This window comes from Marmota flaviventris, chromosome 20 (assembly GCF_047511675.1).
Source record: "Marmota flaviventris isolate mMarFla1 chromosome 20, mMarFla1.hap1, whole genome shotgun sequence".
In the NCBI taxonomy this organism is placed as follows: domain Eukaryota; kingdom Metazoa; phylum Chordata; class Mammalia; order Rodentia; family Sciuridae; genus Marmota; species Marmota flaviventris.
The window spans coordinates 977,426-992,562 of record NC_092517.1 but is presented as its reverse complement, the minus strand read 5'-3'; the positions used below and the strand labels follow the sequence as shown (position 1 = coordinate 992,562).

Genomic DNA, 15,137 nt, shown 5'->3' with positions numbered 1-15,137 from the left:
CCAAACTCATTTAAATCCGCATTGTTTCTCCTGCCCCTTCGGCGAAGGTGCTCCATATATTTTAATAGTTGCTTTTTAAAATCTTTCTGCATCCAACCACCATTCTCCTGTTCTCTAAAATCATTTTTAACTTGCATACATTAAGGTTCCCTCACTGTGCAATGAAGTCCAGTGGGTTTTGACAAACGCATGCTGTCAGGGAGCACGACTGCAGTATCATTCATGTTCGTCTCTGGGCTCTCAACAGCCCTCTGCCTTTCACCTGCCCAACCTTGCCTGCGCTGTACTTCTGGCTCTCCGCCATCTTTTTACCACCTCCAAAGTTTTCCATCTTTTATCGCTGTAATTATTCAGTACGTAGCCTTTTGTGACTGGCCTCTTTCTCTCAGTGACATGCCCTTCCGTTTCCTGCAGATGTCTTTGCCTGGAAAGCACCTTTCTTGTAACGGCTGATATGCTAGGTGCAGGAGTGCCACGGTTGGCCCACCCAGGTGTTGAAGGACATCCGTCGCGTCCACTTTGGAGGGAGTACAAACAGGGACGTTATAAGCACGGTGTGCAGGTTGTTGTATGAACAGAGGCTTTCAGATCAACTGGGTGGATACCAAGAGATTGACTGCTGGACCTTAGGGTAAGACGTCGTAAGCAGCTGATGGGCTGGTCTCTGAAGTGGCTGCACCAGTGTCTTTTCCCACCCACAGTGAATGAGGGTTCCTGTGGCTCCACCCTCCTGCTAGCCTTGGGTACCTCAGCTTAAGGATGCCAGCCATTCCAGCAGCTCCTGTGCTCCGTCAGGTCAGTGCTCTGCCTGCGTTTTCTCCTGTCCATCACTGGCCTCTCCATTCTCCTAACAGTGTCTTTCACAGAGCAGAATTTTTTAATTTTCATAAACTCTGATTTGTCCATTTTTGATGGATCATGCCTTGCGCACTGCTATCTAGAAACTCATCCCAAACGCAAGGTCCCCTAGATGTTCAGGAACTTTCCATTTCTCAGGAAGTGTATGTTTTTCAGATGGCAAAGCTGGGGGGTGGAGAGGGAGAGTGACCGGGTCGAGTCTCAACCCGGACTGTGGACCTCCTACACTCCTACCGGAGTCCTGCTGCTTGGGAACCACAGCGCTTGGGGGAGCTGAAGCGAGACGGCGGAAAGTGCCTGGGGCACACATCTGACCTGTCAATCACTGCTGCTGTAGGTGCTACTCCTCGCAGGTGAACTTGTCACCTCTGGTTTAAATTCCGGCTATGCCCCACTGATCCACGGCAAACCTCTGTGGCACACAGGCTGAGCAGTGCTTACCGCGTTTAGCACAGCATTATGGAGTTTTTTATTGCTATGAGTAAATAAGGCAGAAATCTGAGAGTGCTTCATTTCCGTGACCAGCAGCAATACATCAACCTCTAAGCAACGCTGTGTTTCTTAATGAGCTACTTGGACTAGGACTGCAGAGAAGTCCCTGCTCACTTTTTGGGGTGTCTCCCTCTCACCTTCAAAAGCAAACATTTGGCATCTATTAGTTAAGACACGGACAATGTTCCTCTGATGGATGTAATATGACCAAGACAGCTCAGGTAAGTGGAGGTGGGGAGTACCCCGTGGCACAGGCTGCACGGGCGAGCTGCGGTGGCTGGTGACTCTCAATGCCTCTCGGGGTCACTGAGTGCCAGAGCAGCACCAAGCGCTGACCAGAAAAGGGCCTGAGGGACCAAGTGTCTCCCTCAAGGTCACACAGCAAGAAAGCAGCAGCACAAGGATTTGCATTCTGGTCTCTCTGGACTTGGGACCTGTATTCTCCAACGCTGTCCTTTTATACCTCATGGAAATCGTGTGGTGAGAAAGCCATATGTCACCAGAGCCTCCTCATGCCAGGTTTCTTGCAAAAGAAAAGGCTTTCTATGCCTATGATAAAGGGCCAGAGAATTTTGGAAGATTATACTAAAAGCTTTACCCTGGCCACGTGGGCAGGGGAATGACAAAGAGCACAGCTTAATGGGCAAGCAGTGTTATTCAGGACCTGCTTGGCAGATTAGGGAAAGAGCTGCGTACTACAACAACCGGGGAGCTAAGAAGAACAGGAAAGAAGCCTTGGACCTCATGGAGTGTCGAGCTGTGGATGCATGTCAAGGAGAAGACCAAGAGCCCAGCCGATCTATTCCTTCTAACAAGCTGATCCATGAAACTAGTGCTAACATGTTTGGCATACAGTCACTTGAATGGCAGCTTCAATACAAGCCAACGGCATACCGTGGTAGACACTCAGAGGTGGCTGATACTGGGACCAAGATCACCTACTGCGAAGCTGACTCTTCCTTATGTAGTCGTGTGTGTGTGTGTGTGTGTGTGTGTGCGCGCGCGCGCACGCTTGTACGCACACATGTGTAATAACCCTCTGAGGTTAAGACAGGCAAAAAATCAAATGCTTTTATGAACGTCACGGTCGACTTGGTTCAATATTGGAAGAGCATGCCCAAGGCCTGCGGTCTTCACACAGGGCTAGGACACTGCAGCTGGGCACACACCCTGGTCTCCTACCTTCAGCGAGTGTTCACTGTGCGTGAAGATGTGTCCTGTTACTCCTCACGGCTCCCAGATTGAAGGCTCCTGAGCTTGTGGCTTGTGCATCTTCCTGGGTGGGCATGAGGTAGGGACCCACAGGCTTCACACTGTTCCCTAAGGCTCGGCACCTCTCCTACACCCCAGTCTACAGCCCCCAACCTGCAGGGGGTTTGGAGTCAGAAACCGAAGGCAAAGGGACAGTGGCACTTTTACAGCCCCCAATTTCCTTCTGGGACATTAGTTCTCCTAACTACATAATGCCAAGCCAGATCCATGAGCTGTCCCCTGAGATTTTAAATATTAAACAGGATGATGAAAAACAGAGAAGAAACAATAAGAAAATAACGGTGGAGTTCATTCATTACAGAAGTGACTGCTTGAAGCGGCTGAAATAGATGCTACGTCTTAAATCAACATGTGCTGATTTGTCTCCTTAAAAGTTCTTCAACATTCCCTTCAGGGTCCCAAATATGAGAGTCCTCCAATGAATTTGTTTTTACCTATATTTGTTGGAACGGGTCTCTTCTTCATGGTACCAAAGTGCTACAAGTGATCCTGTCACCAACAGGATCAGGTTCCAATTCTGCCTGAGCCCAGAGAAGAGTTAATCAGAGGGAATGTGGAAATCCTGGGGGTTTCCTAAGAAGACGGCTCCTCCCTGGCTGGGGGTGCTGCCCTCCCACCTGGAGCTGAGCTTGGGCCAGTGCAGAGCCTGCGAAGACACTCATCTGGGAAAGAGATGAACACCCCGCAGCAACCAGCCCTCTCCCCACCCAGCCCCCGCTGGCCAACGTCCCCTTTGACTGACCTCCTTTAGATCTGATGAGTTAAACAACCGATTGACACATGGATAATGCCAAGAAGAGGAACTCCGGGTAAAGCAAATTCTGAAAAGGCAGAAAGTCGAGGAGAACACAAGAGACGGGTGGATGGACAGCCATGTGTACATGATGGTGACCCACGGCTGGTCACAAGAGAGGACATCTTGTTTCAAAGTCACCTAAACGAGGGCAGAAGAGGCGGAAGAGGCCACCGAAGCTGACCGTGTTTTCTACCCAGGAGAAGAGCCAACCATCAGAACACAGGGGCTCCCTCTGCACTCAGGTGACCCGCAGGGCACTCTGTGGACGGCCAGCCTCTCTCCAGCTCACCCCTCGCCCCTCCTCCACTGGCTCTGCTTCAACCACCCGGGTCTTTCTCCAGCTCCTGATGGGATCCAGCTGTCCTCCTCAGAGCCCCCACCCCTGCTCTCCATCCTCCCAGCAGGGTTCTTAGTGATGCTGGGGGAAGTGAAGACCAACGGTGGGTGGCCGCCTTCTGCTGTGCAACCTTCACACCCCAGGTGTTCTCTGTCACGGCGGTCACCTTTCCACAGGACAATGCCCATCACAACTCCTTATGGGTATTTAGAGACCCTCCCCTGTAGAATACATGCTCCCTAAAGGCTGGTGTCCTGTCGACCTCCATCACCCCATTGCCCTCGGTACCCAGAAAGGTGACTGGAAGATGACAAAGTGCACATTTTCAACATCCAGTAACAGATGGATTCTAATACAAGCATCGGTAAGGGAAGACGCTGATCAGTGTGTTCAGACACCGCTTTCTTAAATACCTCTTTCACACCAGGACAACTGTGCACGGGTTGAGAGCACCACGTAGAAAGCATACTCCGTAAGCACAGATTCCACAATGCACCTAGTAGCTGCACCCCCTGTCAGCACCCAGAGGCTGCTGCCATTGGGATGGGAGAAGAGTGCACACAAAGAGGAAGGACGCTTGGATACTTACGGTGCCCTCAGCTCCGAGGAGCCGCAACAGTGCTCTGGACATCAACGCTGATTCCCTTCATTTTGCTAGGCCAAAGGGTAAATGGGTTTGGCGGGGCGGAACGCCAAGACGGTTCATTTCGTCAGCTCAGTGATGCTGAGGATGTGAGCAGCCAGGAGAAAGCCCCACATCTGGGCCCACCGGACCTTCCCTAACAGGTGAGTAGCTTGCAAAGACCCCGACATGAGGAACCTCAAGCCGAGAATCATGGGGCCAACACCTGCTCTGTCAGCATGGTCCCCAGAAGGACCTCCACCACTGGCTGTGACTTTGGAGGCAAGGCCCATCGGTGCCGATCTCCACTTGTTGTGAAGCCACAGTCCCCATTTTGGGGAACAGCGTTAGAACGACTGCTGTATAACGCAGTCTTCGCATGGAGGATCAGGCACGCCCCAGGCTGTACTCCTTTTCTGTTGCTGCATAACAAATCACCATGAATCTAATGGCTTAAGATAGCGCCCACCTATCACCTCCCAGTCTCCAGGGTCAGCACTGTGCCCAAGCCTGCTGGCTTCTCTCCCAGGGTCTCCCGGGGCTAACGTCAGTGTCTGCGGCCTGGGTCATGTGAAGACCTGCTCCCAGAGTTCACTGCATGGCTGGCAGAGCTCACCCCCTTGCAGTCCTATGGCAGAGGGGACCCTTCAACACCCAGCTGTGACTCAGGTCCCTGTCACATGGCCTTATCCATGACATGGCAGCTCTATCAGGTCAGGTGGGAGGACAGCTACACGGAACTGGATTTCTCAGGCTTTGCATCTCTCACCTTTAGCCCCGTGCTCTCAAGGGCTCCCTGATTAGGCCAGACCCACACACACTCTGGAGGTGATGGCTCTCGGAGGTAATTGCTCAAGGGAGTGGGGAACCAGAATGTGCAATTGGGAGAGAATTTTCAGCTACAGACATGAATGTACAACCAGAACACCTGTCTTGGTCCTTTTTCTCTGTGGGGAAATAGACTCCATGGGACCCTGAAAGGATGGAGGTTAAGATATTGTTCAACAGTACTTCTTCCACCACCACCACCACCACCACCCCTGCCAAAAAATAAATAAAATAGAATGAGGCCTTGCTGGATCTGAGTTTGGGTCCGACCAGTAGAGACACCCATTAGGGCTGACCCTTTAATGAAAGCAACAGTATGGAAAGGAGTTGGGTCTTCCTTGGAATGCAGCCGGGCCCTACACACAGGGAAAAGGGACTCCCGATGTGTCTCAGGCTGGAGGAAAGACTGTGACCTGGAAGCTGCACTGACTCAGCCTTCTGTAACCACCTGCTCAGAGATTGGGCGCTCAACCCCAATCCAGTCAGGAAGCGGCTCCCGGCTGCAGGTGCCCAGGGGCGCTGTTGTTGCTGCTGCTGCTGAAATACTGTCACCTGCCCTGGGCTGGTGCCCAGATCACAGGCAGAAGGAAGGACAGCCCCAGACCACCCCATGCTTTACACAGCAGTCTGACCAGGGACAAGGTCGTAAATTAAAAAAAACAAAACTCCACGTCCACTTATTTCTTTCTTCCCTTTTTTTGGAGGTGGGGTACCGGGGATTGAACTCAGGGCAATCGACCACTGAGCCTCCTCCCCAGCCCCATTTTGTATTTTATTTAGAGACAGGGTCTCACTGAGTTGCTTAGGGCCTTGCTTTTGCTGAGGCTGGCTTTGAACTCGCCATCCTCCTGCCTCAGCCTCCTGAGCTGCTGGGATGACGGTGTGTGCCGCTGGGCTCCGCCATGGCCCCTTATTTCACACACTTAAAAGCAAAAAGGACCAGGTGTGGTGGTGCACGCCGATAATCCCAGTGGTTTGGGAGGCTGAAGTGGGAGGATCCCGAGTTTAAAGCCAGCTCCAGCAACTTAGTGAGGTCCCATCTCAAAATAAAAAAAAAAATAAAATGGGCTGGGGATGTGGCTTAGGGGGTTCACTCCCTGTAACAATCAATCAATCAATCAAACAAAAATGGGCAAGGCTTACATACCAGTGAACATAAAACATGGGGAGGCCCCTGCCCATTTCTGGAAGTCTCTGAGTCCACATTACTCCCCTGCTACCTGCGGAGGGCACCAATCTACACACCCAATCACAGAAGAGGATGAGGGATACAGAGGGACACTGCCCTTCAGGAGCCCTGTGACGGTGACTGAGAACTCCACTCCTGTCCTCAGGTGCCTCTTCGGCTGACAGCTTGAGTCAGGATGGAGGTCCGGCCAGGGATGATGATAAACTGTGGGGAGGCTCGGGATGATAGGAGGAGAGCCTTGAGCTAGGAGCCCCAGGCTAAATCCGCCTGCCAGTATCCTGGATGCCAATACTGCAAGAGGGCAGAGGCCAGAAACAAGTACTCCCTAAAGATTCACACCGTCTGCGGTTTTAAGGAGATATGAATCACTAAGTGAATTCAAACCATAAAGGGGAAACATGTCCCCTCTCGTCAAGTGGGAGTAACAGGAGCACCTAACTCCTGGTGCTGTGGGCCATCAAGAGGTGCCACAGCATCCAGCACGTGGTACGCATAGGTGACCGTCAGCAGTCACCACAACGCCTGACGCTACTGTTGCCGGGGACAGTTTGTATTGCTCTAAAGCTGTTGACAGTGACCTATGTGGACGCACAGTTGGTCATTCTCCGTGTACGTCCGAATCACCTGGTTAACTATGACACGTTGCCATCACTGAATTTGGAGAGTGTCGTGGAAATTTTCAGACAACCATGAATTCACGGGTCCTGATTACCAAGGTCGCTCCACGCGTGTCAACAGAGAAGGGTATTCTGAAAAACACGTGTTTTCTGAAGCCACTCACCATACAACTTGGTGACATTCATGGCAGTCCTCACCCAGCCATGTGCACTCGCCCTGACCACAGCCTTCGGTTCCCCACACGCATAAACTTTCTAGGTTTCTAGCGTGCTGTGCTGCCCCACCCCTCTGTCAGGGCACCTTGCCACCTTGGGGAACAGAGTTATGTCTGCTGTCATCCATGTGGCTGGGTGTGACTGACCCCTGGCTCCCGGGGCGGCAGGGATCATGTGACCGGCTCTGATCAACCAGCATGTCCCATTTGCTCATCTCGAGCCCTGGCTCAGGTGCAGACATCTGCCCAGCATGTGGCTTGGAACCACTTGGACAGAGGCATCCAGGGCTTGAGGTTACTGAGTGACAGACGTCTGAACAGCCTTCTCAGGTAGGCAAACAGAGAAGAGCGGCTCGGAGGTGATGAGCTATGTCTGAGGCCGGGAGGTCATGGTGTAGCTCCTCGCGGGTGTTAGCGAATCCCTGCTTTGTGTAAGATACCTTAAACTGATTTTTCTCTTCCCAACTCAATGAGTTCTAAATAATACTAGTGATGCCATTGGGAAGTCACTGTGTTTTCCATGAAACACGAGTAACTTACTATCAACACATACTTGACAATGTTTTATAGCATTTTGTGACAAATCAGAGTCATATTAAAGAGGAAAAAAAAATCCCTAACTTCAATATCATTTTAAGGCTGTCAACAGGCTATTATCTCTCGGTCACTGATCGTCATTGGATACACTCTTTTTTGACGAAGCATCATGTTGTCTATATTGATACAGAATTAATTCAAATCGGCCATCATCCTAGTCCTCAGTAAGGAGGACTCTTACTGTATAGCTCTTACTGTCAAAATGTTGGACACAGTTAAAACCCAACCCAAATTCTTCAAATTCACTAAAGACTGCTGGGTTGTTCATGCATGAATCTTTGTTTCTAAAATAAAGCTCACAAAAAATACTCAAAACCATCCCAAACTGCATGAGACACATGGATGATAAAAAGAACATAGGATGTGTCCTTAATGGGGCAGCTGTCCAGGTGAGGACATCTCCATTTCTACTGCAATGAACCCCAAGGCACTATGACCACAGAAGGCTTTGCATGTCTCTTGAAAGCTTAATTAGGAGAAAATCCATGCCACCATTAATGTTTTGCTATCCAACACATTTTCTTATTAGTGTAAGAAGCACCAAATTTTGCCCTGTTTCCCCCACCTGTCCTTAGGTGAATGGCAGTGATGGCCTCCTGGGACAATGTAGTCATTTATACTTATAGTCTGTTCCTGTGGAAATTCACATCAATTGCAAGCAAACCCATTAGAAATTCGAGAGAAAATTCACTTAAAAAAAACAAACCATTTTCTAGTCTCTCTGGGTTTAAGGTCATTGCCCCATTGTAGTAACACCCACATTGTACAGCCGCTGAAAGGGAGCCTCAGAGATGATGTGCCTTGCCTGGGACCCCAGGTCCTGGCAGACAGTCTGCTGTTCGTCCCTCCTACCACGGTCCCTCCCAGTCACCTCCTCCAATCTTCCTGAACAGGGTGTAGAATAGCAAGATCCACCTGGCTGACAGAGAGACCATGGAGAGGACTGTGAGATGATCTCCATCAGAGCCCAGGGCCTTGCAATAATGTCCACTGGGTTTATCGACTCAGAGTTTCAGCTCATAAAGCACAAATCCCTATTATTGGACTGATTTAAATCATTTCTGAAGAGTGCAATGTCTCCAAATCAGCTGTATCTTGCAAAATAAGTTGAAAGAAAACCCGCTTCCCGTGATCCGCACATCGCAGTGGAGAGTCACGGCCCATTTCCCGAGGCTCACCCGGGCTATGGAATTCCAACGCATTACACACAAGGTCAGTTTTATAGTGCATGTGGAACTGCAGCCGGCCACTCTGCTTTATAATTCTATAATGGGGTATGATTTACTAAATGGGAATAGTTATGCTCGAAGTGAAAGGGGAAGAAGGAAGCCAGTTTATAGGGCACCTGGGAGGCCAAACGATACGTTGAGGACGGGCTGCAGACCGGGAACCAGTAGATCTTGGTTACCTCGTAGATTAGTCATTAACTTGCTGCATGACCTTGAGCAAATCACTTTAGCCTTGAGAATTTCAGTTTTCTCACAAGGGGAAGTCCACCAACAAAATCAATCAGAGCTTCGCAGAGAAGGCGTGTCCGAGGGAACACAGGGCACGTCAGGACACGCAGGCTCATGGCTTCATGTGTGTCCCTCCTTCTGGGCTCAGACACCTTCCCACCCCACTAGAGTCCGCAGGCTGCCTGCCAGCCCTGGCTCTGCCTCCTGGCCCCAGTGAGGACGTAGGATTCAAGCTGATCTATTAGAATATCCACTTCCTCCCTTCCTCTGGACGGTGAACTGGCCCAAAGCCAAGCACAAGCTCAGAGAGGGCTAATCAGAGTCGCTTTTGGGAACTCTTGGGACCAAGAGGATGCAGGGTTGAGCCACTTTGTCAGCGCTCAGTGAAAGGCCAGTGGGAGCGTGGACCTTCTCTTGACCATCTTCAGCTCCAGGTGAAGAGTTCCCTTCTAAGCAAGCCAGCCCAAAACACACCTTAGCAAGTCCAAAAGAACAGAGATTGTTAAATATCTGCTGTCAGATCACAGGGGAAGTTACCCAGAGATCTACAAAGGAGAACTGGAAAATCCCCAAATATGTGGAGAGTAAAAACCTGCTTCTAAATAACAAAGGGTCAGAGAAAGAATCTAAATGATACTTAACAGTAGAGCAAAAATTCAAATGTTCTGAAATAAATGAAATGAATAAAACAAAAACACACCTTGCCAAAATTTGTGGGATACAGCAAAAACAGACGAGAGGGAGATTCACACCATTGAATGCATTACCACAAAAGAGTTCTAAAGTCAATCATCTAAGCATCTGCCTTAGGAAATGCATAAAAGAAGAGTAAATCAAATTCAAAGTGGACGAAAGGAAATAATATAAAAAAAAGAAAAATGATAAAAATTTAGCACAGATGATTAACTGAGAACAAGAAATCGGTAGAGAACCATCAATGTAACCAAAGCTGATTCATTGACTCAAGAGTCGACGAGCCTCCAGCCAGGCCACCTTAAGAAACAGAGTTGGGAGGGAGAGAGAAAGGGCGAAAATAACTCACACCAGTAACAAGAGAGAGCATGCTGCAGATCCCATGGGAGGATCCCGCTGAGTAGCACCACGTCCCAGAATCCAGCAACGTACACGGAATGGTCCGGTCCTTGAGAGACACAGTCTGCCAAAACCCACTCAGAAATACAGGACCTAAATAGACCAACATCTATTAAAGCAGCAGATTACTAACCTTCCAAATCAGGAAGCCCTAGGCCCCGGTGGGTTCACTGGTGGATTCTATCTAAGACTAGAGGAAAAAATGACAATTGTTTTTTTACCATCTCTTTCAGAAGACAGAAGAGGGGATATGTCATAATTCGTTCTATGAGGCCAGCATGCCCTGATATGAAAACCAGAGAAAATAGTCCAAGAAAAGTAGACTACAAACCAGTATTTCCTATACATGCGAATGTAAAAGTTCTCAACAAAATATTGCTACATCTCATCCAAAAGTACAAGAAAAAAAAAAGTATGACCAAATGGGGTTTCTAAGAAAGGCAAGAATGTTTCAACATTTAAAAGCAAATTAAAGTAATCCATCAAATCTACAGGCTATTGATCATATCAATAGGTGCAGAAAAGGCATCTGACAAAATCCAATACCCACTTACAGTAAAAACGCTCAGTCAATTAGGTATAGGAGGAGCATCTTCAACGTGATGAAGAATATCTACAAAGAGCCTACAGCTAGAATCCTACGTAATGGCTTGAAACCAGAGGATGTCCCTCTAGAACACCGGAGGGTGTGCTCTCTCACCGCTCTCTTCAGCACGTTAGGAATGCTGGCTCACGGAATAAGATGGGTCAAGAAAGGAGGAGGCATGACCACTAGCAAGGGAGAAAGCAAACCTGTGTGCTTATGGCTGACGGGACTGTCTATGTAGAAAATTCAAAAGAATCCACCACCACCCCCATCAAGCTTCCCGAAACTCACAGTGACCATGAGAGGACTGCAGGGCACAAGGTGAGCAAGCACAAGTCAGTCACTTCCATCTGGACAGCAACAAAGAGGTGTAGGTTTAAATGAAAAGCACAATACCATTTACACTGCACCCACTAAGGTGAAATGCACAAGTACCAATCTGACAAACAGATACGATACCTAACTACAGAATCCTGGTGAAAGACAGAAGGGAACTGAAGAAATGGAGAGAAAGTCCATCTCCATGGGACTTACTAAGGTTCCAGTTCTTCCCAACTTGGTGTGTGAGTTCAGAGCAATTCCAATCAAAATTCCAGTAAGTCCTTCTTCAGACTTTGAAAAGCTGATTCTATTGTTTATACAGAGAGGCAAGATACCCAGCATATCCCACAACATATTGAAAGAGAGAAAGCTGAAAGCCCGACACGAGGTGCTTCAAGACTCTCTACCATGCTATGGCCACAGTGTGCCATGGCAGAAGAACAGACCCACAGGCCACAAAGCAGAAGGAGACTTCAGAAATGGATCCACAAACACAGTCACCGGGGCTTTGGAAGAGGACCAAGGCAATGCAAGAGAGAAAAGACGGTCTTCTCAATAAATGGTGTTAAAACAACTGGACATCCATTTGCAAAGAAAAAAAAAAATCATGGGTGCATATTATATACCCATCACAAAAATGAACCCAGAGGGATCACAGACCTAAATGTGAAACCCCAAACTGTAAAAGTCCTGGAAGGCAACCTAGGAGACAATCTAGATGACTTTTCACATCACACCACCCAGCGCAAGTCGGTGAAGAAGAGGAAAGCAAAGCTGGACTTCACTGACACGAAAAACGTCTACTCCACAAAAGGCACTGTCAAAGGGATGAGAGGAGAAGCCGCAAATTCGATAAAATACTCACAGAAGACATGTTTGAGAAAGGGCTGTTATCCAAAATTTAAAAAGAACTCTTAAGATTCAACAATAAGAAAATAAACAAACCTGTTTTAGAATAGACCAAATATCTTAGGAGACGCTTCACCAAAGAAGACAAACAGATGGCAAGTGTGCATATAGCAGCCGCTCCACATAATGTCACCGGGGGTGAAATGAGAAGGAGACTGGGTGCTTCCACACACGTGCTGGCAGGCCAGCCGACCCCCAGCCCACCACCCTGCCCCTCCAAGGGCTGGCGAGGCGTGGGGAGACAGGAAGTGCCTGCTGCTAACTGCGGCCAGGAATGTAAATGGGTCCACCACTCGGGAAAGCGGTCTCTTCCTCCTACTGTAAGATCCACCTATTGTGTCTTTGTTATCTACCCAAAGAAGGTGAAAATCAAGCCCACACAGAGCTTGCACGGAGGTGTTCATAGCAGCTTTACTCATAAACTGCCAGAATTTTGGAGCCACCAAGAAATTCCCCAGGTAAAGAGACAAACTGTGTGGAAGCAGGCCAGAGACCCCACCCAGAAGACCCTGGCTATGATAAGTTCCCCCTCTCATCAGAAAGATCTTTACAACAAAGAGTGTCAGAAGGGTGTCTGCAGAGAGAATTGTGGTTTGACATTTCCTCTTCCTTGTAAATGCCAGGTTTGCACACAAAAGGTGTGACAGAGTTAGAATCCGCAGTCAAGCTCCTTGTGCAAAAAGGTACTCTCTCTGTTTTCTTGGTGAACACTTATAAGGCCTCTGTCTGGCTGGGAACTCAAAGAAAATCATTTTTATGTAAACCTCCAAGCCCCTCCTCCCACTGGGTGTAAAGTTCAAAGAATTTTAAAAATCTTGGTCCAGAGAATCTCAAGCAACAGCCCCCCGCCCCTCTGGACTGACGGCAGTCAATAAACCTGCCTCCTGGAAATTCCTCGGGTGTCCAGCCTCGTCCGTGTGTCAGTGTATCTCTACAGCGGAGTACTGTGCAGTGATAAAAAGAAATAGTGTGAAGACCCGCAAGGATGTGAGGAAATGAAATGCCTTCCAAGGGAAAAAGCCGGTCTGGGAAGGCTCCGACTGTGACTCCAAATACAGGCATCTGCAGGGACAGCCTTCTAGAGACACAGATCTCCATTTTTAAAGACCACTATCAAAATCGGTCCCTCCCTCACCCACAGGCTCACTCAATTAGCTCTCACCGAACAGCTCTGCCAGGCCACGCCCGAGGGCCAGCGGGGAACAGACGCTGAAGTCCCGAGCCGAGCCGCAGAGCTACCCTTCCAGCAGGTCTGCAGCTGTACTGTGTTTAATTACATGTCACTCAAGCCTCGGAAACATTCAACCCACCTGCATCAGGAATAATTAGACACAGAATGAAAAAAACACCTTGGAGCTCTCAGACCTCAGCTCTCCAACTGCTGTCCTTGACCCGCGGATGTGGAAGGAATTCATCCTCAGAGCCAGAAGCTACAATGATGGTTGAGATTTTTAAAAACAAGGGCTCCTTTCTGTTTTCACAAAGATGTATCCATGCCTCATCGGATTTCACATTTCTGTAGCAGAATAATTTTGAGTAACCCCTGCCAACGAAAGTTAGATTCAATACGATCACCTGCCAGCAATAAATGTTTTTGTTTGTTTGTTTGTTTTTGTTTTAAAGGCATTACCATTTCCTTCCTCATAATGAGGTAGGGAGAAAGAAGACTCCGTGGTCCTGAATTTCGACCGGTGCCTGATGGAATGCTCATTGCATTCCTCTGGCCTCGGAGGAGTTTGTCCTTTTGATTGAACTGTCATAAAACCTGCCAGGTAAAAATCAGACAGCTCTGAGAGATACTTGTGATGCAACAGAGACACATGCTCCACGCCAGGCCCACTTATTTCTCTTAAATTTCACCATTTTATTAAGAAAATCCATAAAGTATGCTCAGGGAATCCATATTTTATCAGAGCATAAATGTCCTATTTATGGGCTAGGAAATTCTTCATGCACAGTGCTGGCAAGTCATTCTAAATAAGCCAGTGTGCTGACAATACCCAGCACAGTAAATCACGACACTTGTCCTCCAGTGGGTGACGATGTATATTCACCAGTCCCCTCGGGGCATACGGGACAATCCCAGGCCTCCCATCTAACACGTGCGCACACCTCGTGGGCTTTCCTGGATGGAGCCCCTTCTGCACCGTCTCCTGGTAACACAGCATCCCTTTCTCCTCTGAAGTACCTTCCAGGTAGCTGAGCAAGGCTACGCCCACTGCCCTGAGGGCAAGGGATGGCCCTGCGATGGGCTCTGATCAAATGATCCCATTCCCGTGGCCAGAGAGGTCGGTTCAATTGCTGGTGAAGGACTGAGGCTGGACAGATGATGGTTCTAAAGGACCTGAGGGGAACAGCTCTGCCGGGTGCCCACTCTGTTGAAGGAGCCAGTCCACGGGATGGACAGAGTCAGGGGACACTGACCACAGCAACAGAGTCTCTGGTTCCAATCACAGATGAAATACACCCCAGAGAAGCAGCAGGAGGAGGAATGGGAGGCAGATGACGGTCTCCGCGGTCTCCCTATAAGCACCTGGGCAAACCTCCCTTGGGTTCTTCCTTAAACTGTCATAGGCTGTATTTCCTCAGCTAAAAGAAGGCTGGATGCACCCAGACCACAGGGGAGTCACAACAAATTTAGGTGCCGTATAAGTATCACCCTGAGTGGCCAACTGATCGACGGGTCAGCTACCTGCTGGGCTGTCCTCCCTCCAAACCCGTGCGGAGCACCCGGTGTCAGGCCCTGGGGAAGCAAGACCCAACCTGAGGAAGCCCGGTGTGCAGGAAGAGTAGGCTTGACGCAGAGCTATCCCAGGGCCACGCGGAAGAGCCGTGAGACTCTGCAACTGCAAGGCGTGCTTGCAGGCTGAGAGAACAGTGGAGCTTCCAGGAAGAAGGGGCCCAGCTCTGCGACCTTCGCACAGCCCAGGGTTAGGAGAGCGCCTCACC

At 49.2% G+C, this 15,137-nt stretch overlaps 1 protein-coding gene across 1 annotated transcript in view; it reads right to left on the bottom strand.

The window, feature by feature from the left end:
- The window catches only part of LOC114089975 (chemokine-like protein TAFA-1), a 388,478-nt gene that overhangs the window by 222,286 nt on the left and 151,055 nt on the right, over positions 1–15,137 (bottom strand). The window lies entirely within an intron of this gene.